This window comes from Phyllobates terribilis, unplaced genomic scaffold (assembly GCF_046119375.1).
Source record: "Phyllobates terribilis strain yellow unplaced genomic scaffold, ASM4611937v1 Scaffold_9__5_contigs__length_417890890, whole genome shotgun sequence".
NCBI lineage: Eukaryota > Metazoa > Chordata > Amphibia > Anura > Dendrobatidae > Phyllobates > Phyllobates terribilis.
In genome coordinates this window covers 50695733-50723683 of record NW_027362769.1, presented here as the reverse complement: position 1 = coordinate 50723683, position 27951 = coordinate 50695733, and the positions used below count along the sequence as shown (strand labels likewise).

General features: G+C 45.9%; 1 protein-coding gene across 1 annotated transcript in view; it reads left to right on the top strand.

Annotated features, from left to right (window-relative positions):
- The window catches only part of MPP4 (MAGUK p55 scaffold protein 4), a 325130-nt gene that overhangs the window by 70414 nt on the left and 226765 nt on the right, over nt 1-27951 (top strand). The gene's annotated exons all lie outside the window — the stretch shown is intronic.

Here is a 27951-nt window from a genome sequence, read left to right as displayed (position 1 = left end):
TCCGTTTTTCACTGACTGTTTGATAGGAGAAGCTTGAGAAACTTCCATCAGTTTTTTTTTCATACAAGAAAAACTGATGAAACTCTGGTGGTAAAAACTGACACCCTGACCAAACGTTGGCTATGTGCATACAGTGTCAATTACATGCAGGCGCAGCCGCCAGAGTTTTCTCCCACAAAGCCACTTCAGGAAAAAGCCAGCGGTTTTGCTGTTGTTTTCATGGTGGCTCCACCCCTGGCGTCTTTTTACTATATCTTTTACTAAGAGAGTGGATGGCTCTACAAAGAAGCTGCTCAAAGAATGAACATGATAATTCTTTTTACCGCTCCAGGTTTTGCAAAATCTAAAGTGACTCGAACATATGCACAGCAACTGACTGAAAGACGCTGTGTGCACGTAGCCACTGATGAAAATCTGATCCAAAATATTGATGGAAATCGTCATTTTTTTGTGTATGAGAAAAATCACTGATGTCTGAACGAGCCTTAACATAAAAACTTTTAGGTCATTTTCTGATAACGCATTCCTTTTAAGTGAATAGGACTTTGCTGGAATACCAGACAGATGGACTACAAAATGTACAGAGTTGTACTTCGTAAGCATTAAATGGGGCCTTCAATCAGTAACACCTTCAATCAGCACATTGGTGAAGGTGCTAGCTCCCCACTAATCTAATATTGATGTCTTAATCCAAGGGTGGGGAACCTGGCTTTGGTCGTAAACATCACTTCCTCTGACCTTAGGGGTGACCTTAGGGGTGATTCCCAGGACCACAGTGCTTAGCCCACCGGCCTCGTTTCGTCAGCCCTTGACCCTTAAACTCTTCCTTTGGCTGTTAAAAGGCACACTCAGATCTCACTGCTGATCGCTGCAGCACATGCAATGCTGGATTACAGTCTCAGTTTCTCCTATGTGATGTATACAGCAGATGTTCCACTGCTTGAGTTCTATAAACGTTATGTGAGCATGGCTACCACAGCATCTTGCAGCAGCATGCTATTCCATCCGGTTTGCATTTAGTTGCACCATCATTTATTTTTCAACAGGACAATGACCCGAAACACACCTCCAGGCTGTGTAAGGGCTATTTGACCAAGAGGGGGAGTGATGGGGTGCTACGCCAGATGACCTGGCCTCCACAGTCACCAGACCTGAACCCAATCGAGATGGTTTGGGGTGAGCTGGACCGCAGAGTGAAGGCAAAAGGGCCAACAAGTGCTAAGTATCTCTGGGAACTCCTTCAAGATTGTTGGAAGACAATTTCCGGTGACTACCTCTTGAAGCTCATCAAGAGAATGCCAAGAGTGTGCAAAGCAGTCATCAAAGCAAAAGGTGGCTACTTTGAAGAACCTAGAATATAAGACCTATTTTCAGTTGTTTCACACTTTTTTGTTAAGTATATAATTCCACATGTGTTAATTCATAGTTTTGATGCCTTCAGTGTGAATATACAATTTTCATAGTCATAAAAATACTGAAAAATCTTTAAATGAGAAGGTGTGTCCAAAGTTTAGGTCTGTACTGTACGTAATAATACACTACCGTTCAAAAGTTTGGGGTCATTTAGAAATGTCATTATTTTTTAAAGAAAAGCACGTTTTTTTTCAATGAAACTAACATTAAATGAATCAGAAATACACTCTATACATTGTTAATGTGATAAATGACTATTATAGCTGCAAACGTCTTGTTTTTATTGCAATATCTACAAAGGTGTATAGAGGCCCATTTCCAACAACCACCACTCCAGTGTTTTAATGGTACATTGTGTTTGCTAACTTTGTAAGGCGGCTAATGGATGTTTAGAAAACCTGAGAAAAACTATGCACACGTACAGTACAGACCAAAAGTTTGGACATACCTTCTCATTTAAAGATTTTTCTGTATTTTCTTGACTATGAAAATTGTACATTCACACTTGGTCTGTACTGTATGTTAGCCCAGCTGAAAATGGTTTGGCTGATTTGAGAAGCTATAAAATTGACCTTCCTTTGTGCTAGTTGAGAATCTGGAGCATTACATTTGTTTTTTCTATGAAACTCTCAAAATGGCCAGAAAAAGAGAACTTTCATGTGAAACTCGACAGTCTATTCTTGTTTGTGAGACGCAGAACAACTGAAAAGATGCTGGAAGAGTGCCTGACGCCATCTGTCAAGCATGGTGGAGGTAATGTGATGGTCTGGGGTTGCTTTGGTGCTGGTAAAGTGGGAGATTTGTACAAGGTAAATGGGATTTTGAATAAGGAAGACTATCACTCCATTTTGCAATGCCATGCCATACCCTGTGGACAGCGCTTGATTGGAGCCAATTTCATCCTACAACTGGACAATGACCCAAAGCACACCTCCAAATCATGTATGAACTATTTAGGGAAGAAGCAGGCAGTTGGTATTCTATCTGTAATGGAGTGGCCAGCGCATTCACCTGATCTCAACCCCATTGAGCTGTTGTGGGAGCAGCTTGACCGTATGGTACGCAAAAAGTGCCCATCAAGCCATTCCAACTTGTGGGAGAGGCTTCAGGAATCATGGGGTGAAATTTCTCAAGATTACCTCAGCAAATTAACAGCTAGAATGCCAAAGGTCTGCAATGCTGTAATTGCTGAAAAGGGAGCATTCTTTGACGAAAGCAAAGTTTGAAGGAGAAAATTATTCTTTCAAATAAAAATCATTATTTCTAACCTTGTCAATGTCTGGATTATATTTTCTATTCATTTTGCAACGCATTTGATAAATAAAAGCATGAGTTTTCATGGAAAACACAAAATTGTCTGGGTGACCCCAAACTTTTGAACGGTAGTGTACGTCCTTGTGCCCTGGGCCTTAAGGACCAAGTATGCATTATTACAACACAGCGATCGCGCCCGCACACAAGTTGGGGTTGCGATCGCCGCCTTGTGTCAGCTGATTCTGACAGCTGACACCCGGCAATCAGTGCCAGGAGTGGTGCCCGCACTGCTCCCAGCACTTTAACCCCATAAATGTTGCGATCGCAGCATTTAGCGAGTGAGCAGAGGGACAAAAGCCCCTCTGGTCTTGGATTGGAGACCACACGGGACAGTCTGCAGCACTGACAGTTTACAAGGTATAGCAGTGATCTTGCACTGATATACCTTATAACTGCGATCAGCCTGCAGAAAGTGAAAGTTCCATAGTAGAACTATGTAAAAAAATGAAAAAAGTAAACAAAAGTTGTAAAAATATTAAAAAATATATATATACATATATATATACTGTGGCAAGACGGCTCACTCGACTGCTTTCAGAAGTAAACTGAGGAACGGTTTCTACTGCAGGTTTATTATAATGGTATACAGCACTGCAGGTTCAGCAAAATAAACTGAGCCCTTGCTGGCATAATGGAAAAAGCAAAAGACAAACGATAGCACAGTCCATATTTGTGCGGGATTCGCCCACACCAGTTGCAGCACACTTCAGCTCCTCCTGAACTGAAGTTCCACAGTCTGGAGACTTGCCTCTCCAAACTCACAGCAACAGTAAAAAAACCTCAATGCTGGAGATTCAACTTCTCCAGTCACACCCTTGAGGTGGAGATATGGTGAGTAGGCGTCGCACCCATCTCACACCTACTCACAAAGAACCCGTCCCAAAATGGCTCATTAACCTCTTCAGCACCTAATATGCTGAAAAAACTTCCAGGTTCAGTTCAATGAGGCTAGTAGCCACAGTGAAACATATCTCCCCTCACATATATCACCAGTGACTCTGTCACATATTCTCCCCTCTGCCCAGAGCTGGGGGTTTGGGCACCTTCAGACACCAGACAGGGAATTCTGGAGGGGGCATAAGTGTTACCGTGTAACTTCCCGGGTCTATGATCCACATGAAAATTAAAGTCTTGGAGAATTAAGAACTACCTAGTCACTGTTATGATTTGCAACATATACTAAGGAAAGAAGGGGGAAAGCTGTCCCTACAGTAAGACTACGCTGAATCCCTACGATGTAGCGGGCTGCCTGTTCCTAGCGAACACACCCGCCTTAGTCCTCGGCTAGTCTAAACGAAGACCTATAGCATAAGGGGAGGGGTGCCTAAAAGAACTAAGGACTGGGACAAAATGGGACACCTCCTAAACAGAGAAGTTGTTGCAGAACACAAAAAGACAAACTGACAAAAAGGTACTAGAGGTCCCAGAAGGACCAAGCAAACTGACAGAGAAAGGCACCGAAGCACCTGGCTAGAGAAACAGTCAAACACTGAAGTCCAACACAGCCAAAAGGGCGGAGCTGGAATATAAAGGCAGATGGTTACATAACCGCAAAACACAAGATGCAAAAAAACAAACAAGAGGGTTCTAACAGTCACCCAGGCTTTCTTACCCTTCTTTTCCCTCAACTCTCTCAAAGGGGCATGGTCTGATACAAGTTTAAACTTCCGGCCTAGTAGGTAATATCTTAGCGTATCTATGGCCCATTTTATGGCTAAGCAATCTTTCTCTACTATAACGTAATTTTTCTTGCAGTAAGAGAGCTTCCGGTGCAGATACAGGATGTGATGCTCTTCACCATTTATCTCTTGGGAGAGCACGACTCCTAGGCCAACTTCTGAAGCGTCTGTCTGGACCACGAATTCTTTATTAAAGTATGGTGCGACCAAGACCGGCTGCTTACACAGTGCTAGCATCAGCTGTTGGAACACAGTCTCTGTTCCAACCGTCCATTTCGCCATCATTGATTTGGTACCTTTGAGAAGATCCATATGTGGCGCGGCCATCATGGCAAAATTTGGGATAAACCGGCGGTAATATCCCATGATTCCAAGAAATGGTCTTTCTTGCTTCTTGGAGAGCGGTTGTGGCCAGTTCTGAATTGTCTCAACTTTCTTGACATGTGGCTTAATTTCGCTGCTCCCGACGACATAATCTAAGTACTTGGCCTCCTCCTTTAAAAGGGCACATTTTTTCGGATTTATAGTAAATCCCGCCTTCCTCAGAGCATCCATAATCGCCTGTACCTTTGGTATATGACTAGCCCAGTCAGGCTAAAGACGACAATGTAATCAAGGTAGGCTGTGGCATACTTCTTATGTTGGCCGAGGATCCGATCCATGGCCCTCTGGAAGGTGGCTGGGGCCCCCTACAGTCCGAAAGGCATTTGAGTGTATTGGAAAAACCCATCAGGTGTTGAGAAAGCCGTCTTCTCCTTAGCCTTCTGGGACATGGGGATCAGCTAGTAGCCCTTTGTCAGATTGAGAATGGTAATATACCTCGCAGGTCTAAGCCTCTCGATGAACTCATTGACGTGGGGCATCGGGTATGCGTCACAATTGGATACCTCATTCAGCTGGCGGTAGTCATAGCAAAATCTCCAATACAAAAAAATAAGGAGCATGGACCGCACCTCCAAAAATCATACATTTGATCTAATGCCTCTCGGCAAAAATATATATAACTGAACATGAGGTTCTTAGTTTAACATTCTGATCAGACTATATGAAGCCCACTGCCACGTCATGGCAAACCTCGTAGTGGGTCCTAACATTTCCTACCTAAACGCGAGCGGAGCCGTGCGCCAACCACCGCCACAGCGACAATGCACCAGCAGGGCGGGCGGACTGGTGCCTCACAGCACCCATGCTGCAAGACCGAGTCCACATGACTCCAGGCCACGCCGCCCCACAAGCACAAAACCACAGCAACAATGGCCGACACACTGCACCAACACCACAAGAAAGGAGCATTGTGACTCACCTTCCTCAAGCTCTCAAAGGAGAGCAAAAATAGGCTAGACCCTCTTTGCAGTCTCCTGCTAATTAAAATCACCTGTGCCAAATGGGAGGAGTGCTGGTCCAAGAAAGGGGAAAGAATATGCAATGCAAAAAAAGAAGGAGCATGGACCGCACCTCCAAAAATCATACATTTGATCTAATGCCTCTCGGCAAAAATATATATAACTGAACATGAGGTTCTTAGTTTAACATTCTGATCAGACTGTATGAAGCCCTCTGCCACGTCACGGCAAACCTCGTAGTGGGTCCTAACATTTCCTACCTAAACTGGAGCAGAGCCGTGCGCCAACTACCGCCACAACGACAATGCACCAGCAGGGCGGGCGGCCTGGTGTCTCACAGCACCCATGCTGCAAGACCGAGTCCACATGACTCCAGGCCACGCCGCCCCACAAGCACAAAACCACAGCAACAATGGCCGACACACTGCACCAACACCACAAGAAAGGAGCATTGTGACTCACCTTCCTCAAGCTCTCAAATGAGAGCAAAAATAGGCTAGACCCTCTTTGCAGTCTCCTGCTAATTAAAATCACCTGTGCCAAATGGGAGGAGTGCATTGCAAAATCTCCACTCCCCATCGGGCTTTGGCACTAGAATGATGGGACTCGATCTTCCGCTCTTTGATTTCTCTATCACACCGAGGTCTGGCATCCTCTTTCACCTCGGCTGAGATCACCTCACGGCGGGCTTCAGGAATCCTATAGGGCTTAAGATTTACCCTAACATGCGCTTCCGCCAGCAAGTGATGCTCGACCACCTGCATACGCCCCAGCAACTCCGAGACGAGGTCACGGTTCCGTTGCAGCAGCTCTCTACACTGTTGCTTTTAGGCCGGCGATAGAGTCTCTGTTATTGTGAAATTGTCCACTTTTGCTTTGAGACTGGCTCCCAAACAAGGAGCCCCCAACATTTCCCGATCTCGTCATGGCTTGAGCAAGTTCACATGGTACTCTTGGTGCGGCTTTCTTCGGCCAGGCTGATGGACTTTGTAGTTCACTTCGCTGAGTTTCTCCACCACCTCATACAGGCCTTGCCACCAGGCCAGGAACTTGCTCTTGATGGTGGGAATAAGTATCAGAATGCAATCCCCAGGCTGGAACTGTCTTTGCCTTGCTGACCGGTTATACACCCTCGCCTGGGCTTCCTGCGCCTGGAGAAGATGTTCCTTCACGATGGACATCACTTTTGCTATTATCTCCTGCAACTGGGCGACATGTTCGATGGTGCTTCGGTGGGGCGTGACCTAGGCCTCCCAGGTTTCCTTGGCGATGTCTAGAAGTCCTCTGGGATGGCAACCATAAAGGAGCTTGAATGGAAAGAAGCCAGGGGAGGCTTGAGGAACTTCTCTGACGGAGAAGAGCAGAAATGGAAGCCATGTAGTCCCAGTCTCGCCCATCCTTCTCAATGACCTTCCTGGGCATCGCCTTAAGGTCTTGTTAAAGCACTCCACTAGGCCGGCCGTCTGTGGATGATAAACTAAGGTCTGTAGCTGGGAAATCTGAAGGACCTTACATAGCTCCTTCATCACTTTGCTCATGAAGGGGGTTCCCCGGTCTGTCAAAATCTCCTTTGGCAGACCTGTCCTGGCAAAAATATGGACCAGTTCCTGGGCTATACTCTTACTTGACGAGTTCCTTAGGGGAACCGTGTCGCATAGTCCATGACCACCAGGATGTATTGGTGGTCCCGGGCCAATTTAACTAAGGGTCCCACGAGGTTCATGGCAATCCTCTCAAAGGGAACCGCTATCACAGGTAGTGGGACAAAGGGACTAAGGAAGTGGGAGGAGGGCACGGTTATCTGGCAGGTGGGGCAGGACCTACAATAGTCTAGAATCTCCCGGTAACATCCTGGCCAATAGAACCTCCTCATTATTCTCTCCTGAGTTTTCTCGACCCCCAGGTGTCCCCTCGGCTCTTGAGCAACCCCATTACAGACAGTAACATTGTCCCAGACCCCCTTTAAGGTCAAGTCCTGAACTTGTGCAGACCCAAAGTTCTCTCCGGACACCTCTAACTCAGGGAGGTCGGCCTCCTCAGTTAGTCTCATCCTCGTCACCGGCAAGGAGACACAATGGGAACTCATCCACTTGAGATTTCAACGGGGGATGCAACTCAATCCGGTTCCCTTCCCCCACAAATCCCAAAACAAAGAAAAATTGCGCCCCAATATGATGGGATGTATCCGGTCCTTGACCACTCCAACCTCATGGGACTGGGCACCACAGTCTGTTCCCACTGTCACTCTGGCCACAAGGTAGTCCTTGGTGTCCCCATGTATGCAGCGAACGCCCACAGTTTTGCCAGTGATCAGCTGATAGGGAAGGGAGGCACTGATTAGGGTCACCAGACTCCCCGAGTCCAATAGTTCAAGCACCATCACTCCATTAATGGTGCGGCCCCTCAACAGGTTGACCGTCCATGCTACAGGCCGGATAGGCGTAATAGGAACAAAGCCAGCTTAGGCTGCAGGTGACAGGGGACATATGGCACTGGGCGGCTACGTGTCCAGGATTATGACAACGCCAATAGACTACGTCCTTAACAACAGTCTTTGCAGGGCCCTCAGCGGGATTGGGACGACCCCCCGTTTGTGACTCTAGACCCCTCACGTGGTGAGCCCGCCCCCTTTGGGTACTCCAGTACGGGGAATTGACTATGTCCCGTTTCCCGAGGGATTTTTCGACCACTTGGTACCTCTCTATTAGGCTCACGAGGTCGTCTGTGTTCCGAAGGTCACCATGGGCAACCCAGGTCTGCACCGGTTTTGGAAGGGAATGGATGAACCTGTCCATCACCACATGCTCGACCATCTGGGCAGGAGTGGAAGATTCTGGCTGCAGCCACTTCTGGACTAGATGTGGCAAGTCAAATATCTGCGAGCGAGGAGGTTTGTCGCCAGCATACGCCCAGTGGTGGACCCTTTGTGCTCTGACAGACATATCCACTCCTGGGCGTGCCAATATCTCTGTCTTTAATTTGGCATACTCCTGTTCATCCTGTAGGGCCAGATCATAGCAGGCCTTTTGGGGTTCACCCATTAAATAGGGGGCCAGCACCTCCGCCCACTGCTCCAGCGGCAGCCTATCCCGCTCTGCTACGTTTTTTGAACACAGTCAGAAATGCCTCAACATCATCACCTGGTGTCATCTTTTGCATAGCTTGCCTTACCGCCTTCTGACTATGAGACATCACCTGGACTTGGGGGAGGAGCGGTTTCTCTGCTGCGGATCTCCCCTGCTAGGAGTTCCATCTGCCATTGTTGCTGATGAATCTGCTGCATCAGTTTATTTGTCTCCTGCTGTACCTGCTGGCTCTGCTGCTGCTGCTCTCGTTGCTGCTGTAGCAGCTCCAGGTGCTGCTGCTGCATGTGCTGCTGGCTCTGCAGGTGATACTAGTCCTGCTATTGTTTGTTTTGAAGCAGGTGCTTGAGGAGCTCCTCCATGCTGCCAGATATCTCTGGCTGGCTGGCAGCCTTTCCCCAGGACATCCACAGATCTCTGTGACGGGTACACGTGTTCCTGGAATCCTGACCGCACTCTCACACCAACTGTGGCAAGACGACTCACTCGGTTGCTTTCAGAAGTAGACTCAGGAATGGTTTCTTCTGCAGGTTTCTTAAAAAGGCATAAAGCACTGTAGGATCAGCAAAATAAACTCAGCCTTGCTGGCGTAATGGCAAAAAGAAAAGACAAACGATAGCACAGTCCATATGTGTGTGGGATTCGCCCACACCAGTTGCACAACACTTCAGCTCCTCCTGAGCTGATGTTCCACAGTCTGGAGACTTGCCTCTCCAAACTCATAACAACAGGAAAAAACCTCAATGCTGGAGATTCAACTCCTTCATCCACACCCTGCATGTTTGGCGCTCTTTACAGAGCCAGGGATTGCCAGCTAGTCACTGTAATGCCGCAGCCATGTTGTTTGTGGGCATTACAGTGATTGGCTGGCCGCACAACATCACCTTGAGTATTTAAAACCGGGCGCCGCCATCTTGGACACAGTCGCCCGGGATCAGACAGTGTAGGGTCAGTGCTGCTGAGTTACTGAGAGATATATAGTGCGAAATAGGTAGTGTAGGGTCTCTAAAGCCTGCCAAATCAAACAAACAGTCCTTCTCAGGACTAATATCCATCCCAGATATCAGGCAGGCAGGCTGTATAGGAGACACAGTGGTTATACCAACAAACACTGCATTACAGTCCTGTGTGCTCCTGCTGGTCAAATTGCTAGACTTATCCCCGGTCTCAGGGGCCAGGAAAAATCCTTTTTTTTTTTCATCTAAATCCTGTATTTTTTTTCCCCTCAGTCAGACTGTACAAATACGCGTCTTATTAAACTTTTGGTATTTCCCCCCCCCCCCCAAAAAAAAATAATTGAGTGTGTCTGTGACTGTTCAGACACCAATATATCTGTTTAAAAGAGTCTGGTGTAGGCCTGATAACTAGAACTGTGGTTTTGCAGTTCCACGGTTCAAATCTCTGTATTATCCTGCTTTTGGCCTTTTTTCCTTAAAAAAAAACAGTAATAGTGTCTCGCTGACTGTTCAGACACAAATATATCTGTTTAAAAGATTCTGGTGTAGGCCAGATAATTATAACTGTAGTTTTGCAGTTCCACGGTTCAAATCTCAGTATTATGCAGCCTTTGGCCTTTTTTCCGTAAAAAAAAACAGTAATAGTGTCTCCCTGACTGTTCAGACACAAATATATCTGTTTAAAAGATTCTGGTGTAGGCCAGAGAGATAGAACTGTGGTTTTCCTCTTCCACGGTTCTAATCTCCTTTCTATTATCCTTTTTCCATTGATCGTGCGAGTGTAAGCTATTTTACTTCATTTACAATGGGCAAGGCGTGTGGCAAGGGACGTGAAACTGGACGCTCTGGCGATGGTGCGTGTAGAGGACGGGGCCGTGGTCAAGGTGAAAATGTGCCACAACCAACAGCCACATCTTCTTGCTCCCACTTCTTGACCAAATTACTTGGGAAGCACACTACAACACCAGTATTGCGAACTGATCAGTGTGAACAGGTTATTAATTGGATAGTAGATAATACTTCCAGTTACCTGGGCACCACCACCTCCGCTCTGCCTTCCACATGGTCAAGTTTTAGTAGCCGTGAGTGTCGACCACATACTCCTCCTCACTCTGATGCTCCTTCCTCCCACCATGCCGAGTGTCATCAGACAGCAACTGATCCCACAGTTGGACACTCTGAAGAGCTGTTCACTGGTCCATTTCCATATTTGTGCACCTCGCCTGCTCCGCTTGAAGTGGTGGGAGAGGAGATCCCATGTAGTGATGCCCAAATATTTGAACAGCCACGGCCACAGGAAGTCGACACTGACAATTTGTCACAAGAGGTGTACGATGACGAGACACAATTGCCACGAAGTGAGGAGGAGGATCGTGGTGCGCAAGTGGAAGAGGAGGAGGTGGTGGATGATCTAGTAACTAACCCAACGTGGCAGGAGGACATGCAGAGCAAGGCCAGCAGCACACAGGGGGAGGGAGGCAGAGTACCCCAACAGGCAGGAAGAAGCAGTGTGGTGGCCGCACACAGAAGGCGGGCAACAGTTCCCCTAACACCAACACGAGGGATGTTGCCAGTACAACCGGTAGGTCTTCCAGAGTCTGGAGTTTTTTTAAAGACTCTGCTGATAACCCCAAAAAGACCATTTGTGCCACCTGCCATGCCAGCATAAGCAGGGGTGACAAAACTACCAGCCTGACCACCACCAGCATGATCAGGCACATGTCAGCAAAGCACCCGACTTTGTGGGGCGAACCCCAGGGTCCACGACCAGTGTCAGCGGGAGTCACCACTGCTTCTTCCGCTGTTGTGCGTGTAAGAGAACCCCCTGTTGTGCGTGCAAGGCAATCCCCTGTCCATACTGCATGCAAAGATGCCCCTTCCTCTCAGTCTTCACTTGTTATGGCAGTTTCTCAAGTAACAGCATCAAGGTCCACGTCCCACCGCAGCGTTCAATTGTCCATATCCCAGAGCTCTGAACGAAAGCGCAAATTCGCAGCCAACGCCCCACAGGCCACAGTCCTAAATTCGCACATTTCACGACTGCTTGCGTTGGAAATGCTGCCTTTTAGGCTGGTGGAGACAGAATCCTTCCGCAACCTTATGGCGGTGCCCGTCCCTCGGTACTCGGTCCCCAGCCGACACTATTTTGCCCGATGTGCCATCCCCGCACTACACAAGCACGTGTCCCAAAACATCTGCCGTGCCCTCAACAATGCAGTTACTGGGAGAGTCCACCTGACAACGGACACGTGGACCAGTGCTTGTGGCCAGGGACGGTACATCTCCCTGACGGCACACTGGGTAAACATAGTGGAAGCCGGGACCCAGTCGGACCTTGGGATGGAGCACATCCTCCCCACACCGAGGATTGCGGGCCCTATGTCAGTCAGAGTTGCCCCCACAGTGTACAGCTCCTGTGCATCATCCTCCTCCTCCTCCTCCTCCTCCTCATGTTCAGCCTCCATCTCAGATATCACCACATCAGTTACAAGCTGGAAGCACTGCAGTACTGCCTCAGCCAAGTGGCCACAGGCTGTGCTGAAACTCATAAGTTTAGGTGATAAACCTCACACTGCTTGTGAGTTGTGGACAGCTGTGAAAGAGCAGGCTGATCTGTGGCTGAGACCGCTGAACCTACATCCAGGCATGGTCGTGTGTGACAATGGCCGTAACCTGGTGGCGGCTCTGAGGCGAGATCACACACGTACCATGCCTGGCTCATGTGCTTAACCTCGTGGTTCAGTGGTTTCTTAAATCATACCCCGAGTTGCCAGATCTGCTCGTCAAAGTACGCCGCCTGTCAGCTCATTTTTGGAAGTCGGCTACATCTTCGGCCGCCCTTGCTGTGTTGCAGCAGCGTTTGCAGCTTCCGGCACACCGACTGGTGTGTGATGTCTCCACACGTTGGAACTCTACCCTCTACATGTTGCAAAGGATTTGTGAGCAGAAGAGAGCAGTTGTGTAGTACCAGCTGCAACAAGGCCGTCGATATTCAGGTCAGACTCCACACATAAGACCTCAGGAGTGGACCTGGATGTCTGACATATGTACCATCCTGACAAACTTTCAGGAGTCCACTAAGATGGTGAGTGGCGATGACGCCATCATTAGCGTCAGCATCCCACTTGTCTGTCTTTTTCAACGCTCTCTGCAGAGAATTAAAGAGGAGGCATTGCAGCCAGAGTATGATGAGATGGATCAAGAAGCCGTAATGGGCGATTACACACAGCCCAGCCTCATCTCATGCCAACGTGCATTGGGGGACAATGAGGGATAGGAGGAGGAGGAGGAAGAACAGGAGCTGGTATCATGCGCTGTAGACGGTAGTACCTGTACAACTGTCATACCGTCGGTTCAGCGTGGGTGGCCTGAGGACAGGGGGGAGGAGGAGGAGGAGAGCATGGTCAGTCGTCATCTTGGTGAGGACACGGAAGTCTTGCCCGTTACCAGTCTGGCACGCATGGCTGACTTTATGTTATGCCGCCTTAACCGTGACCATCGCATTGTCAAAATGGGTGACAGTCATTACTGGTTGGTGACACTTTTAGACCCCTGCTACAAAGAGAACTTTCACTCTCTTATTCCTGAGGTGGAGAGGTCTACAAAATGGGGCAGTACCAGAAGGTCCTTGCTGCAAAACTGTTAAAAAAATTCCCATCTGAATACTCTAGCGGCAGAGGTCACAGTTCGTTGCCCAACCAAGGCGTACAGGCGAGAGAGACGCAACTCCAATCCAGCAGAGGCAGGGGAACATTGTCAACGTTCTGGGACAGTTTTCTGAGACCCGCCCAGCTTACAGGCCCTGAGTCGCGGGGTACTCTCACAAGGAGTGGAAAGTTTCAAAAGATGGTGAAGGAGCATCTTGCCGACCATACCAGCGTCCTCCGTGATTGCTCTGTGCCTTTTAATTATTGGGTATCCAAGCTGGACACTTGGAATGAACTCGCTCTGTACACCTTGGAGGTCCTAGCCTGCCCTGCCGCTAGCTAGTTATCGGAGCGTGTTTTTAGTGCCGCTGGGGGAATTATAACTGATAAGCGCACTCGCCTGTCAACTGACAATGCTGACAAGCTGACCCTTATCAAAATGAACAAGGGCTGGATTGGGCCAGACTTCTCATCACCACCAAATGACAGCAGAGTAACATAAAGTCAAATCCACTGTGTTATTTCGGGAGGTGTATTCCCATGCACCGCTTCACACCCACACATGGGTATACGCTTCCTCATTTCAGCTGTATTTTGCTCTTCTCCTTATCCTCAGCCTCCACCACCACTATACCACCAGGGTGACCGTGGTCCATGTTGCCAGCATTGAAAGTTCCTCTGTCCTAATTTTTAATGTGTTCGACCCCAAGGCTGTAGGTCTGGTGGGGGGAGAAACAAAAAACAGGCGCAGATCTAAGTGTAGATGTATATATATATATAGAAACAGAAAAAAAATGAACTGCTCACCTTTAGTAGATCTTGTACCAAGGCTTATCGACCAATTCTGGTCTAATGTGGGTAGCTGGTCCACTGGTATGCAGCTTCTATCTGGATTAAACGGATCTCCCAGCTGGAGTCCGTAAGAATAGGGTTCAGAGTATGTATCCAGCCAATTGAGCGCTCCCAGGGTCACAAGGAATGATTATCCAAAAAAAGGATTTAATTCTTCAGAAGATTTATTCAGGTTGGTAAATAGATAAAACTTATAAATAAAACAACGCGTTTCGGCTATTAAAATTAAAGATATATAGCCTTCCTCAGGTCTAATGTAAGAGAGTCAATAGTGGTGGTTATATAGTCACTATAAAAACCTACCTAGTGAAATAATTATCCTAATCACATGTAAATTGGTTTGAGTTGGAACGCCCAAATCCCATTCAATAGAGACTCAGCTTTCTCAGAGTTAGGATTTTCCAGCTTTTTCCTCTGATTATAGAATAAACAAATTATAGAGCAGCTAAATTTGTCATAATAAAATTTGTCATAATAAAATTTTCCATAATAAAATTTTGGTAATGAAGATATTATTCTTTCTCCTTCTCTTTCTTTCCTTTCTTTTTCTATCCCTTTAAGGGGAGAAAATAAGTGCATTAGTAGAAAAATCTATACCATGAACCTGAATTTAAGAAGATTTTCATTCAATAGGTATATCAATGAAATTCAGATAAGGGGAGCTTAATTAACATGGATATATATGCCAAAGGTAGTAAAACGGAGAGAGAGAGAAGAAAAAACAAAACAAAAAAAAAAACAAAAAAACAAAAACGCATAAAACGCATCAAAAAACGCAACAAAAAATGCAAGAGAAAAAAAAATAAATAAAAAAAATAAAAAAAAATTAAAAAATAAAAAAACGCATAAAAACGCATCAAAAAACGCAAGAGAAAAAAAAAATTAAAAAATAAAAAAACGCATAAAAACGCATCAAAAAACGCAACAAAAAACGCAAGAGAAAAAAAAAATATAAAAAAAAATAAATAAAAAACATGGATATATATACCTTTGGCATATATATCCATGTTAATTAAGCTCCCCTTATCTGAATTTCATTGATATACCTATTGAATGAAAATCTTAAATTCAGGTTCATGGTATAGATTTTTCTACTAATGCACTTATTTTCTCCTCTTAAAGGGATAGAAAAAGAAAGGAAAGAAAGAGAAGGAGAAAGTATAATATCTTCATTACCAAAATTTTATTATGGAAAATTTTATTATGACAAATTTTATTATGACAAATTTAGCAGCTCTATAATTTGTTTATTCTATAATCAGAGGAAAAAGCTGGAAAATCCTAACTCTGAGAAAGCTGAGTCTCTATTGAATGGGATTTGGGCGTTCCAACTCAAACCAATTTACATGTGATTAGGATAATTATTTCACTAGGTAGGTTTTTATAGTGACTATATAACCACCACTATTGACTCTCTTACATTAGACCTGAGGAAGGCTATATATCTTTAATTTTAATAGCCGAAACGCGTTGTTTTATTTATAAGTTTTATCTATTTACCAACCTGAATAAATCTTCTGAAGAATTAAATCCTTTTTTTGGATAATCATTCCTTGTGACCCTGGGAGCGCTCAATTGGCTGGATACATACTCTGAACCCTGTCCTAATTTTTGGCAGCTTTTGCTTGGAAGGCATAGGCAAAGACTATGGGAGACCCAGTCCCCAATAATGGGAATAATGTTTTGACTATGCTGTACTGCATGGCTCTTGTTTGACAGCATTGCAAGTTCCTCCGTCCTAATTTTTGGCAGCTTTTGCTTGGAAGGCATAGGCAAAGACTATGGGAGACCCACTCCCCAATAATGGGAATAATGTTTTGACTATGCTGTACTGCATGGCTCTTGTTTGACAGCATTGCAAGTTCCTCCGTCCTAATTTTTGGCAGCTTTTGCTTGGAAGGCATAGGCAAAGACTATATGAGACCCCTCCCCAATAATGGGAATAATGTTTTTAATATGCTGTACTGCATGGCTCTTGAAAGGGGCATTGCAAGTTCCTCCGTCCTAATTTTTGGCAGCTTTTGCTTGGAAGGCATAGGCAAAGACTATGGGAGACCCACTCCCCAATAATGGGAATAATGTTTTTAATATGCTGTACTGCATGGCTCTTGTAAGGGCTATTAAAATCGCCTTGTTAAGCTACTCTGAACTCTACGTCTCTTCCAAGGGGCATTAAAACCAGTCTTGTTAAACCACTCTGACCTCCACGTCTCTTCCAAGGGGCATTAAAACCATCTTGTTAAGTTACTGTGACCTCCACGTTTCTTCCAAGGGGCATAAAAAACATCTTATTAAGCTACTGTTACCTCCACCACTCTTCCAAGGGGCATTAAAACTGTCTTGTTAAGCTACTGTGACCTCCACGTCTCTTCCAAGGGGCATTAAAACCGTCTTGTTAAGCTACTGTGACCTCCACCACTCTTCCAAAGGGCATTGATATTGTCTTTTTATTCCACTGCGACCTCCACCACTCTTCCAGGGGGCATTAAAACTGTCTTGTTAAGCTACTGTGACCTCCACGTCTCTTCCAAGGGGCATTAAAACCATCTTGTTAAACCTCTCTGAACTCCACGTCTCTTACAAGGGGCATTAAAACCATCTTGTTAAGCTACTGTGACCTCCACCACTCTTCCAAGGGGCATTAAAACTGTCTTGATAAACTACTGTGACCTCCACGTCTCTTCCAAGGGGCATTAAAACTGTCTTGTTAAGCTACTGTGACCTCCACCACTCTTCCAAGGGGCATTGATATTGTCTTTCTATTCCACTGCGACTTCCACCACTCTTCCAAGGGGCAATAAAACTGTCTTGTTAAGCTACTGTGACCTCCTCCTCTTTTCCAAGGGACATTAAAACTGTCTTGTTAAGCTACTGTGACGTCCACGTCTCTTCCAAGGGGCATTAAAACTGTCTTGTTAAGCTACTGTGACCTCCACCACTCTTCCAAGGGGCATTGATATTGTCTTTTTATTCCACTGCGACCTCCACCACTCTTCCAAGGGGCATTAAAACTGTCTTATTAAGCTACTGTGACCTCCACGTCTCTTCCAAGGGGCATTAAAACTGTCTTGATAAACCACTCTGAACTCCACGTCTCTTCCAAGGGGCATTAAAACCGTCTAGTTAAGCTACTGTGACCTCCACCACTCTTCCAAGGGGCATTGATATTGTCTTTTTATTCCACTGCGACCTGAACCACTCTTCCAAGGGGCATTAAAACTGTCTTAATAAGCTACTGTGACCTCCACGTCTCTTCCAAGGGGCAGTAAAACCGTCTTGTTAAGCTACTGTGACCTCCACCACTCTTCCAAGGGACATTAAAACCGTCTTGTTAAGCTACTGTGACCTCCACCACTCTTCCAAGGGGCATTAAAACTGTCTTGTTAAGCTACTGTGACCTCCACCACTCTTCCAAGGTGCATTAAAACCGTCTTGTTAAGCTACTGTAACCTCCACCACTCTTCCAAGGGGCATTAATACTGTCTTGTTAAGCTACTGTGACTTCCACCACTCTTCCAAGGGGCATTGATATTGTCCTTTTACTCCACTGTGACCTCCACCACTCTTCCAAGGGGCATTAAAACTGTCTTGTTACGCTACTGTGACCTCCACCACTCTTCCAAGGGGCATTAAAACCGTCTTGTTAAGCTACTGTGACCTCCACCACTCCTCCAAAGGGCATTAAAACAGTCTTGTTAAGCTACTGTGACCTCCACCACTCTTCCAGTGGGCATTAAAACTGTCTTATTAAGCTACTGTGACCTCCACGACTCTTCCAAGGGGCATTAAAAGTGTCTTTTTAAGCTACTGTGATCTCCACCACTCCTAGAAAGGGCGTTAAAACAGTCTTGTTAAGCTACTGTGACCTCCATCACTCTTCCAATGGGCATTAAAACTGTCTTGGTAAGCTACTGTGACCTCCACGTCTCTTCCAAGGGGCATTAAAACCGTCTTGTTAAACCACTCTGAACTCCACGTCTCTTCCAAGGGGCATTAAATTCGTCTTGTTAAGCTACTGTGATCTCCATCACTCTTCCAAGGGGCATTAAAACCGTCTTGTTAAGCTACTGTGACCTCCACGTCTCTTTCAAGGGGCAATAAAACCATCTTGTTAAACCTCTCTGAACTCCACGTCTCTTCCAAGGGGCATTAAAACCATCTTGTTAAGCTACTGTGACCTTCACCACTCTTCCAAGGGGCATTAAAACTGTCTTGATAAACTACTGTGACCCCCACGTCTCTTCCAAGGGGCATTAAAACTGTCTTGTTAAGCTACTGTGACCTCCACCACTCTTCCAAGGGGCATTAAAACTGTCTTGTTAAGCTACTGTGACCTCCTCCACTCTTCCAAGGGGCATTAAAACTGTCTTGTTAAGCTACTGTGACCTCCACGTCTCTTCCAAGGGGCAGTAAAACCGTCTTGTTATGCTACTGTGATCTCCACCACTCTTACAAGGGGCATTAAAACTGTCTTGTTAAGCTACTGTGACCTCCAAGTCTCTTCCAAGGGGCATTAAAACTGTCTTGTTAAGCTACTGTGACCTCCATGTCTCTTCCAAGGGGCATTAAAACCATCTTGTTAAACCCCTCTGAACTCCACGTGTCTTCCAAGGGGAATTAAAACCGTCTTGTCAAGCTACTGTGACCTCCACGTCTCTTCCAAGGGGTATTAAAACCGTCTTGTTAAACCACTCTGAACTCCATGTCTCTTCCAAGGGGCATTAAAACCATCTTGTGAAGCTACTGTGACCTCCACCACTCTTCCAAGGGGCAGCAAAACTGTCTTGTTAAGCTACTGTGACTTCCACCACTCTTCCAAGGGGCATTGATATTGTCCTTTTATTCCACTGCGACCTCCACCACTCTTTGAAGGGGCATTAAAACTATCTTGTTAAGCTACTGTGACCTCCAGCACTCTTCCAAGGGGCATTAAAACTATCTTGTTAAGCTACTGTGACCTCCACGTCTCTTCCAAGGGGCCTTAAAACCGTCTTTTTAAGCTACTGTGACCTCCACCACTCTTTCAAAGGGCCTTAAAACTGTCTTGTTAAGCTACTGTGACTTCCACCTCTTTTCCAAGGGGCATTGATATTGTCCTTTCAATCCACTGCGACCTCCACCACTCTTTGAAGGGGCATTAAAACTATCTTGTTAAGCTACTGTGACCTCCAAGTCTCTTCCAAGGGGCATTAAAACCATCTTGTTAAACTACTGTGACCTCCAACTCTCTTCCAAGGGGCATTAAAACTGTCTTGTTAAGCTACTGTGACCTCCATGTCTCTTCCAAGGGGCATTAAAACTGTCTTGTTAAGCTACTGTGACCTCCACCACTCTTCCAAGGAGCATTAAAGCCATCTTGTTTAGCTACAGTGACCTCCATGTCTCTTCCAAGGGGCATTAAAACCGTCTTGTTAAGCTACTGTGACCTCCACCACTCTTCCAAGGGGCATTGATATTGTCTTTTTATTCCACTGCGACCTCCACCACTCTTCCAAGGGGCATTAAAACTGTCTTGTTAAGCTACTGTGACCTTCACGTCTCTTCCAAGAAGCATTAAAACCGTCTTGCTAAACCACTCTGAACTCCACATCTCTTCCAAGGGGCATTAAAACTGTCTTGATAAGCTACTGTGACCTCCACCACTCTTCCAAGGGGCATTAAAACAGTCTCGTTAAGCTACTGTGACCTCCACCACTCCTCCAAAGGGCATTAAAACAGTCTTGTTAAGCTACTGTGACCTCCACCACTCTTCCAGTGGGCATTAAAACTGTCTTTTTAAGCTACTGTGACCTCCACGTCTCTTCCAAGTGGCATTAAAACCGTCTTGCTAAGCTACTGTGACCTCCACCACTCCTACAAAGGGCATTAAAACAGTCTTGTAAAGCTACTGTGACCTCCACCACTCTTCCAATGGACATTTAAACTGTCTTGGTAAGCTACTGTGACCTCCACGTCTCTTCCAAGGGGCATTAAAACCATCTTGTTAAGCTACTGTGACCTCCACCATTCCTCCAAAGGGCATTAAAACAGTCTTGTTAAGCTACTGTGACCTCCGCCACTCTTCCCGAGCACTTTAAAACTGTCCTGTTAAGCTACTATGTCCTGCACTACTCTTCCAAGGGGCATTAAAACTTTCTTGTTATGCTACTTTGACCTCCACCACTATTCCAAGGGGCATTGATATTGTCTTTTTATTCCACTGTGACCTCCACCATTCTTCCAAGGGGCATTAAAACTATCTTGTTAAGCTACTGTGACCTCCACGTCTCTTCCAATGGGCTTTAAAACCGTCTTGTTAAACCACTCTGAACTCCACATCTCTTCCAAGGGGCATTAAAACCGTCTTGTTATGCTACTGTGACCTCCACCACTCTTCCAAGGGGCATTAAAACCGTCCTGTTAAGCTACTGTGACCTCCACTACTCTTCCAAGGTGCATTGATATTTTTCTTTTATTCCACTGCGACCTCCACCACTCTTCCAAGGGGCATTAAAACTGTCTTGTTAAGCTACTGTGACCTCCACCACTCTTCCAAGGGGCATTGATGTTGTCTTTTCATTCCACTGCGACCTCCACCACTCTTCCAAGGGGCATTAAAACTGTCTTGTTAAGCTACTGTGAACTCCAAGTCTCTTCCAAGGGGCATTGAAACCGCCTTGTTAAACCACTCTGAACTCCACATCTCTTCCAAGGGACATTATAACCGTCTTGTTAAGCTACTGGGACCTTCACATCTCTTCCAAGGGGCATTAAAACCGTCTTGTTAAACTACTCTGAACTCCACGTCTCCTCCAAGGGGCATTAAAACCTTCTTGTTAAGCTACTGTGACCTCCACCACTCTTCCAAGGGGCATTAAAACCGTCTTGTTAAGAAACTGTGACCTCAACGTCTCTTCCAAGGGGCATTAAAACCGTCTTGTTAAACCACTCTGAACTGCACGTCTCTTCCAAGGGGCATTAAAACCGTCTTGTTAAGCTACTGTGACCTCCATGTCTCTTCCAAGAGGCATTAAAACCGTCTTGTCAAGCCACTCTGAACTCCACGTCTCTTCAAAGGGGCATTAAAATCGTCTTGTGAAACCACTCTGAACTCCACGTCTCTTCCAAGGGGCATTAAAACCGTCTTGTTAAGCTACTGTGACCTCCACCACTCTTCCAAGGGGCATTAAAACTGTTTTGTTAAGCTACTGTGACTTCCACCACTCTTCCACGGGGCATTGATATTGTCCTTTTATTCCACTGCGACCTCCATCTCTCTTCCAAGGGGCATTAAAACTATCTTGTTAAGCTACTGTGACCTCCACGTCTCTTCCAATGGGCATTAAAACCGTCTTGTTAAGCTACTGTGACCTCCACGTCTCTTCCAAGGGGCATTAAAACCGTCTTGTTAAGCTACTGTGACCTCCACCACTCTTCCAAGGGGCATTAAAACTGTCTTGTTAAGCTGCTGTGACCTCCATGTCTCTTCCAAGGGGCATTAAAACCGTCTTGTTAAGCTACTGTGACCTCCACCACTCTTCCAAGGGGCATTGATATTGTCTTTTTATTCCACTGCGACCTCCACCACTCTTCCAAGGGGCATTAAAACTGTCTTGTTAAGCTACTGTGACCTTCACGTCTCTTCCAAGGGGCATTAAAACCGTCTTGTTAAACCACTCTGAACTCCACATCTCTTCCAAGGGGCATTAAAACTGTCTTGATAAGCTACTGTGACCTCCACCACTCTTCCAAGGGGCATTAAAACAGTCTCGTTAAGCTACTGTGACCTCCACCACTCCTCCAAAGGGCATTAAAACAGTCTTGTTAAGCTACTGTGACCTCCACCACTCTTCCAGTGGGCATTAAAACTGTCTTGTTAAGCTACTGTGACCTCCACGTCTCTTCCAAGGGGCATTAAAACCGTCTTGCTAAGCTACTGTGACCTCCACCACTCCTACAAAGGGCATTAAAACAGTCTTGTAAAGCTACTGTGACCTCCACCACTCTTCCAATGGTCATTAAAACTGTCTTGGTAAGCTACTGTGACCTCCACGTCTCTTCCAGGGGGCATTAAAACCATCTTGTTAAGCTACTGTGACCCACACCATTCCTCCAAAGGGCATTAAAACAGTCTTGTTAAGCTACTGTGACCTCCACCGCTCTTCCAAGGGGCATTAAAACTGTCTTGTTAAGCTACTGTGACCTCCGCCACTCTTCCAGAGCGCTTTAAAACTGTCCTGTTAAGCTACTATGTCCTGCACTACTCTTCCAAGGGGCATTAAAACTTTCTTGTTATGCTACTTTGACCTCAACCACTATTCCAAGGGGCATTGATATTGTCTTTTTATTCCACTGTGACCTCCACCATTCTTCCAAGGGGCATTAAAACTGTCTTGTTAAGCTACTGTGACCTCCACGTCTCTTCCAATGGGCATTAAAATCGTCTTGTTAAACCACTCTGAACTCCACGTCTCTTCCAAGGGGCATTAAAACCGTCTTGTTAAGCTACTGTGACCTCCACCACTCTTCCAAGGGGCATTAAAACCGTCTTGTTAAGCTACTGTGACCTCCACTACTCTTCCAAGGGGCATTGATATTTTCCTTTTATTCCACTGCGACCTCCACCACTCTTCCAAGGGGCATTAAAACTGTCTTGTTAAGCTACTGTGACCTCCACCACTCTTTCAAGGGGCATTAAAACCGACTTGTTAAACCACTCTGAACTCCACATCTCTTCCAAGGGACATTAAAACCGTCTTGTTAAGCTACTGGGACCTCCACATCTCTTCCAAGGGGCATTAAAACCGTCTTGTTAAACCACTCTGAACTCCACGTCTCTTCCAAGGGGCATTAAAACCGTCTTGTTAAGCTACTGTGACCTCCACCTTTCTTCCAAAGGGCATTAAAACCGTCTTGTTAAGCTACTGTGACCTCCACCACTCTTCCAAGGGGCATTAAAACCGTCTTGTTCAGATACTGTGACCTCCACGTCTCTTCAAAGGGACATGAAAACCGTCTTGTTAAACCACTCTGAACTGCACGTCTCTTCCAAGGGGCATTAAAACCGTCTTGTTAAGCTACTGTGACCTCTACCACTCTTCCAAGGGGCATTAAAACCATCTTGTTAAGCTACTGTGACCTCCACTACTCTTCCAAGGGGCATTGATATTTTCCTTTTATTCCACTGCGACCTCCACCACTCTTCCAAGGGGCATTAAAACTGTCTTGTTAAGCTACTGTGACCTCCACCACTCTTCCAAGGGGCATTACAACCGACTTGTTAAACCACTCTGAACTCCACATCTCTTCCAAGGGACATTAAAACCGTCTTGTTAAGCTACTGGGACCTCCACATCTCTTCCAAAGGGCATTAAAACCGTCTTGTTAAACCACTCTGAACTCCACGTCTCTTCCAAGGGGCATTAAAACCGTCTTGTTAAGCTACTGTGACCTCCACCTCTCTTCCAAAGGGCATTAAAACCGTCTTGTTAAGCTACTGGGACCTCCACCACTCTTCCAAGGGGCATTAAAACTGTCTTGATAAACTACTGTGACCTCCACGTCTCTTCCAAGGGGCATTAAAACTTTCTTGTTAAGCTACTGTGACCTCCTCCACTCTTCCAAGGGGCATTGGTATTGTCTTTTTATTCCACTGTGACCTCCACCATTCTTCCAAGGGGCATTAAAACTATCTTGTTAAGCTACTGTGACCTCCACGTCTCTTCCAATGGGCATTAAAACCTTCTTGTTAAACCACTCTGAACTCCACGTCTCTTCCAAGGGGCATTAAAACCGTCTTATTAAGCTACTGTGACCTCCACCACTTTTCCAAGGGGCATTAAAACCGTCTTGTTAAGCTACTGTGACTTTCACTACTCTTCCAAGGTGCATTGATATTTTTCTTTTATTCCACTGCGACCTCCACCACTCTTCCAAGGGGCATTAAAACTGTCTTGTTAAGCTACTGTGACCTCCACCACTCTTCCAAGGGGCATTGATGTTGTCTTTTCATTCCACTGCGACCTTCACCACTCTTCCAAGGGGCATTAAAACTGTCTTGTTAAGCTACTGTGAACTCCACGTCTCTTCCAAGGGGCATTAAAACCGCCTTGTTAAACCACTCTGAACTCCACATCTCTTCCAAGGGACATTATAACCGTCTTGTTAAGCTACTGGGACCTTCACATCTCTTCCAAGGGGCATTAAAACCGTCTTGTAAACTACTCTGAACTCCACGTCTCCTCCAAGGGGCGTTAAAACCTTCTTGTTAAGCTACTGTGACCTCCACCTCTCTTCCAAGGGGTATTAAAACCGTCTTGTTAAGCTACTGTGACCTCCACCACTCTTCCAAGGGGCATTAAAACCGTCTTGTTAAGATACTGTGACCTCAACGTCTCTTCCAAGGGGCATTAAAACCGTCTTGTTAAACCACTCTGAACTGCACGTCTCTTCCAAGGGGCATTAAAACCGTCTTGGTAAGCTACTGTGACCTCCATGTCTCTTCCAAGAGGCATTAAAACCGTCTTGTCAAACCACTCTGAACTCCACGTCTCTTCAAAGGGGCATTAAAATCGTCTTGTTAAACCACTCTGAACTCCACGTCTCTTCCAAGGGGCAGTAAAACCATCTTGTTAAGCTACTGTGACCTCCACCACTCTTCCAAGGGGCATTAAAACCGTCTTGTTAAGCTACTGTGACCTCCACCACTCTTCCAAGGGGCATTAAAACTGTCTTGTTAAGCTACTGTGACTTCCACCACTCTTCCACGGGGCATTGATATTGTCCTTTTATTCCACTGCGACCTCCATCTCTCTTCCAAGGGGCATTAAAACTATCTTGTTAAGCTACTGTGACCTCCACGTCTCTTCCAATGGGCATTAAAACCGTCTTGTTAAGCTACTGTGACCTCCACGTCTCTTCCAAGGGGCATTAAAACCGTCTTGTTAAGCTACTGTGACCTCCACCACTCTTCCAAGAGGCATTAAAACTGTCTTGTTAAGCTACTGTGACCTCCATGTCTCTTCCAAGGGGCATTATAACCGTCTTGTTAAGCTACTGTGACCTCCACCACTCTTCCAAGGGGCATTGATATTGTCTTTTTATTCCACTGCGACCTCCACCACTCTTCCAAGGGGCATTAAAACTGTCTTGTTAAGCTACTGTGATCTTCACGTCTCTTCCAAGGGGCATTAAAACCGTCATGTTAAACCACTCTGAACTCCACATCTCTTCCAAGGGGCATTAAAACTGTCTTGATAAGCTACTGTGACCTCCACCACTCTTCCAAGGGGCATTGAAACAGTCTCGTTAAGCTACTGTGACCTCCACCACTCCTCCAAAGGGCATTAAAACAGTCTTGTTAAGCTACTGTGACCTCCACCACTCTTCCAGTGGGCATTAAAACTGTCTTGTTAAGCTACTGTGACCTCCACGTCTCTTCCAAGGGGCATTAAAACCGTCTTGCTAAGCTACTGTGACCTCCACCACTCCTACAAAGGGCATTAAAACAGTCTTGTAAAGCTACTGTGACCTCCACCACTCTTCCAATGGGCATTAAAACTGTCTTGGTAAGCTACTGTGACCTCCACGTCTCTTCCAGGGGGTATTAAAACCATCTTGTTAAGCTACTGTGACCCACACCATTCCTCCAAAGGGCATTAAAACAGTCTTGTTAAGCTACTGTGACCTCCACCGCTCTTCCAAGGGGCATTAAAACTGTCTTGTTAAGCTACTGTGACCTCCGCCACTCTTCCAGAGCGCTTTAAAACTGTCCTGTTAAGCTACTATGTCCTGCACTACTCTTCCAAGGGGCATTAAAACTTTCTTGTTATGCTACTTTGACCTCCACCACTATTCCAAGGGGCATTGATATTGTCTTTTTATTCCACTGTGACCTCCACCATTCTTCCAAGGGGCATTAAAACTGTCTTGTTAAGCTACTGTGACCTCCATGTCTCTTCCAATGGGCATTAAAACCGTCTTGTTAAACCACTCTGAACTCCACGTCTCTTCCAAGGGGCATTAAAACCGTCTTGTTAAGCTACTGTGACCTCCACCACTCTTCCAAGGGGCATTAAAACCGTCTTGTTAAGCTACTGTGACCTCCACTACTCTTCCAAGGGGCATTGATATTTTCCTTTTATTCCACTGCGACCTCCACCACTCTTCCAAGGGGCATTAAAACCGTCTTGTTAAGCTACTGTGACCTCCACCACTCTTCCAAGGGGCATTAAAACCGACTTGTTAAACCACTCTGAACTCCACATCTCTTCCAAGGGACATTAAAACCGTCTTGTTAAGCTACTGTGACCTCCACATCTCTTCCAAGGGGCATTAAAACCGTCTTGTTAAACCACTCTGAACTCCAAGTCTCTTCCAAGGGGCATTAAAACCGTCTTGTTAAGCTACTGTGACCTCCACCTTTCTTCCAAAGGGCATTAAAACCATCTTGTTAAGCTACTGTGACCTCCACCACTCTTACAAGGGGCATTAAAATCGTCTTGTTCAGATACTGTGACCTCCACGTCTCTTCCAAGGGGCATTAAAACCGTCTTGTTAAACCACTCTGAACTGCACGTCTCTTCCAAGGGGCATTAAAACCGTCTTGTTAAGCTACTGTGACCTCTACCACTCTTCCAAGGGGCATTAAAACCATCTTGTTAAGCTACTGTGACCTCCACTACTCTTCCAAGGGGCATTGATATTTTCCTTTTATTCCACTGCGACCTCCACCACTCTTCCAAGGGGCATTAAAACCGTCTTGTTAAGCTACTGTGACCTCCACCACTCTTCCAAGGGGCATTAAAACCGACTTGTTAAACCACTCTGAACTCCACATCTCTTCCAAGGGACATTAAAACCGTCTTGTTAAGCTACTGTGACCTCCACATCTCTTCCAAGGGGCATTAAAACCGTCTTGTTAAACCACTCTGAACTCCAAGTCTCTTCCAAGGGGCATTAAAACCGTCTTGTTAAGCTACTGTGACCTCCACCTTTCTTCCAAAGGGCATTAAAACCATCTTGTTAAGCTACTGTGACCTCCACCACTCTTACAAGGGGCATTAAAACCGTCTTGTTCAGATACTGTGACCTCCACGTCTCTTCCAAGGGGCATTAAAACCGTCTTGTTAAACCACTCTGAACTACACGTCTCTTCCAAGGGGCATTAAAACCGTCTTGTTAAGCTACTGTGACCTCTACCACTCTTCCAAGGGGCATTAAAACCATCTTGTTAAGCTACTGTGACCTCCACTACTCTTCCAAGGGGCATTGATATTTTCCTTTTATTCCACTGCGACCTCCACCACTCTTCCAAGGGGCATTAAAACTGTCTTGTTAAGCTACTGTGACCTCCACCACTCTTCCAAGGGGCATTAAAACCGACTTGTTAAACCACTCTGAACTCCATATCTCTTCTAAGGGATATTAAAACCGTCTTGTTAAGCTACTGGGACCTCCACATCTCTTCCAAAGGGCATTAAAACCGTCTTGTTAAACCACTCTGAACTCCATGTCTCTTCCAAGGGGCATTAAAACCGTCTTGTTAAGCTACTGTGACCTCCACCTCTCTTCCAAAGGGCATTAAAACCGTCTTGTTAAGCTACTGGGACCTCCACCACTCTTCCAAGGGGCATTAAAGCTGTCTTGATAAACTACTGTGACCTCCACGTCTCTTCCAAGGGGCA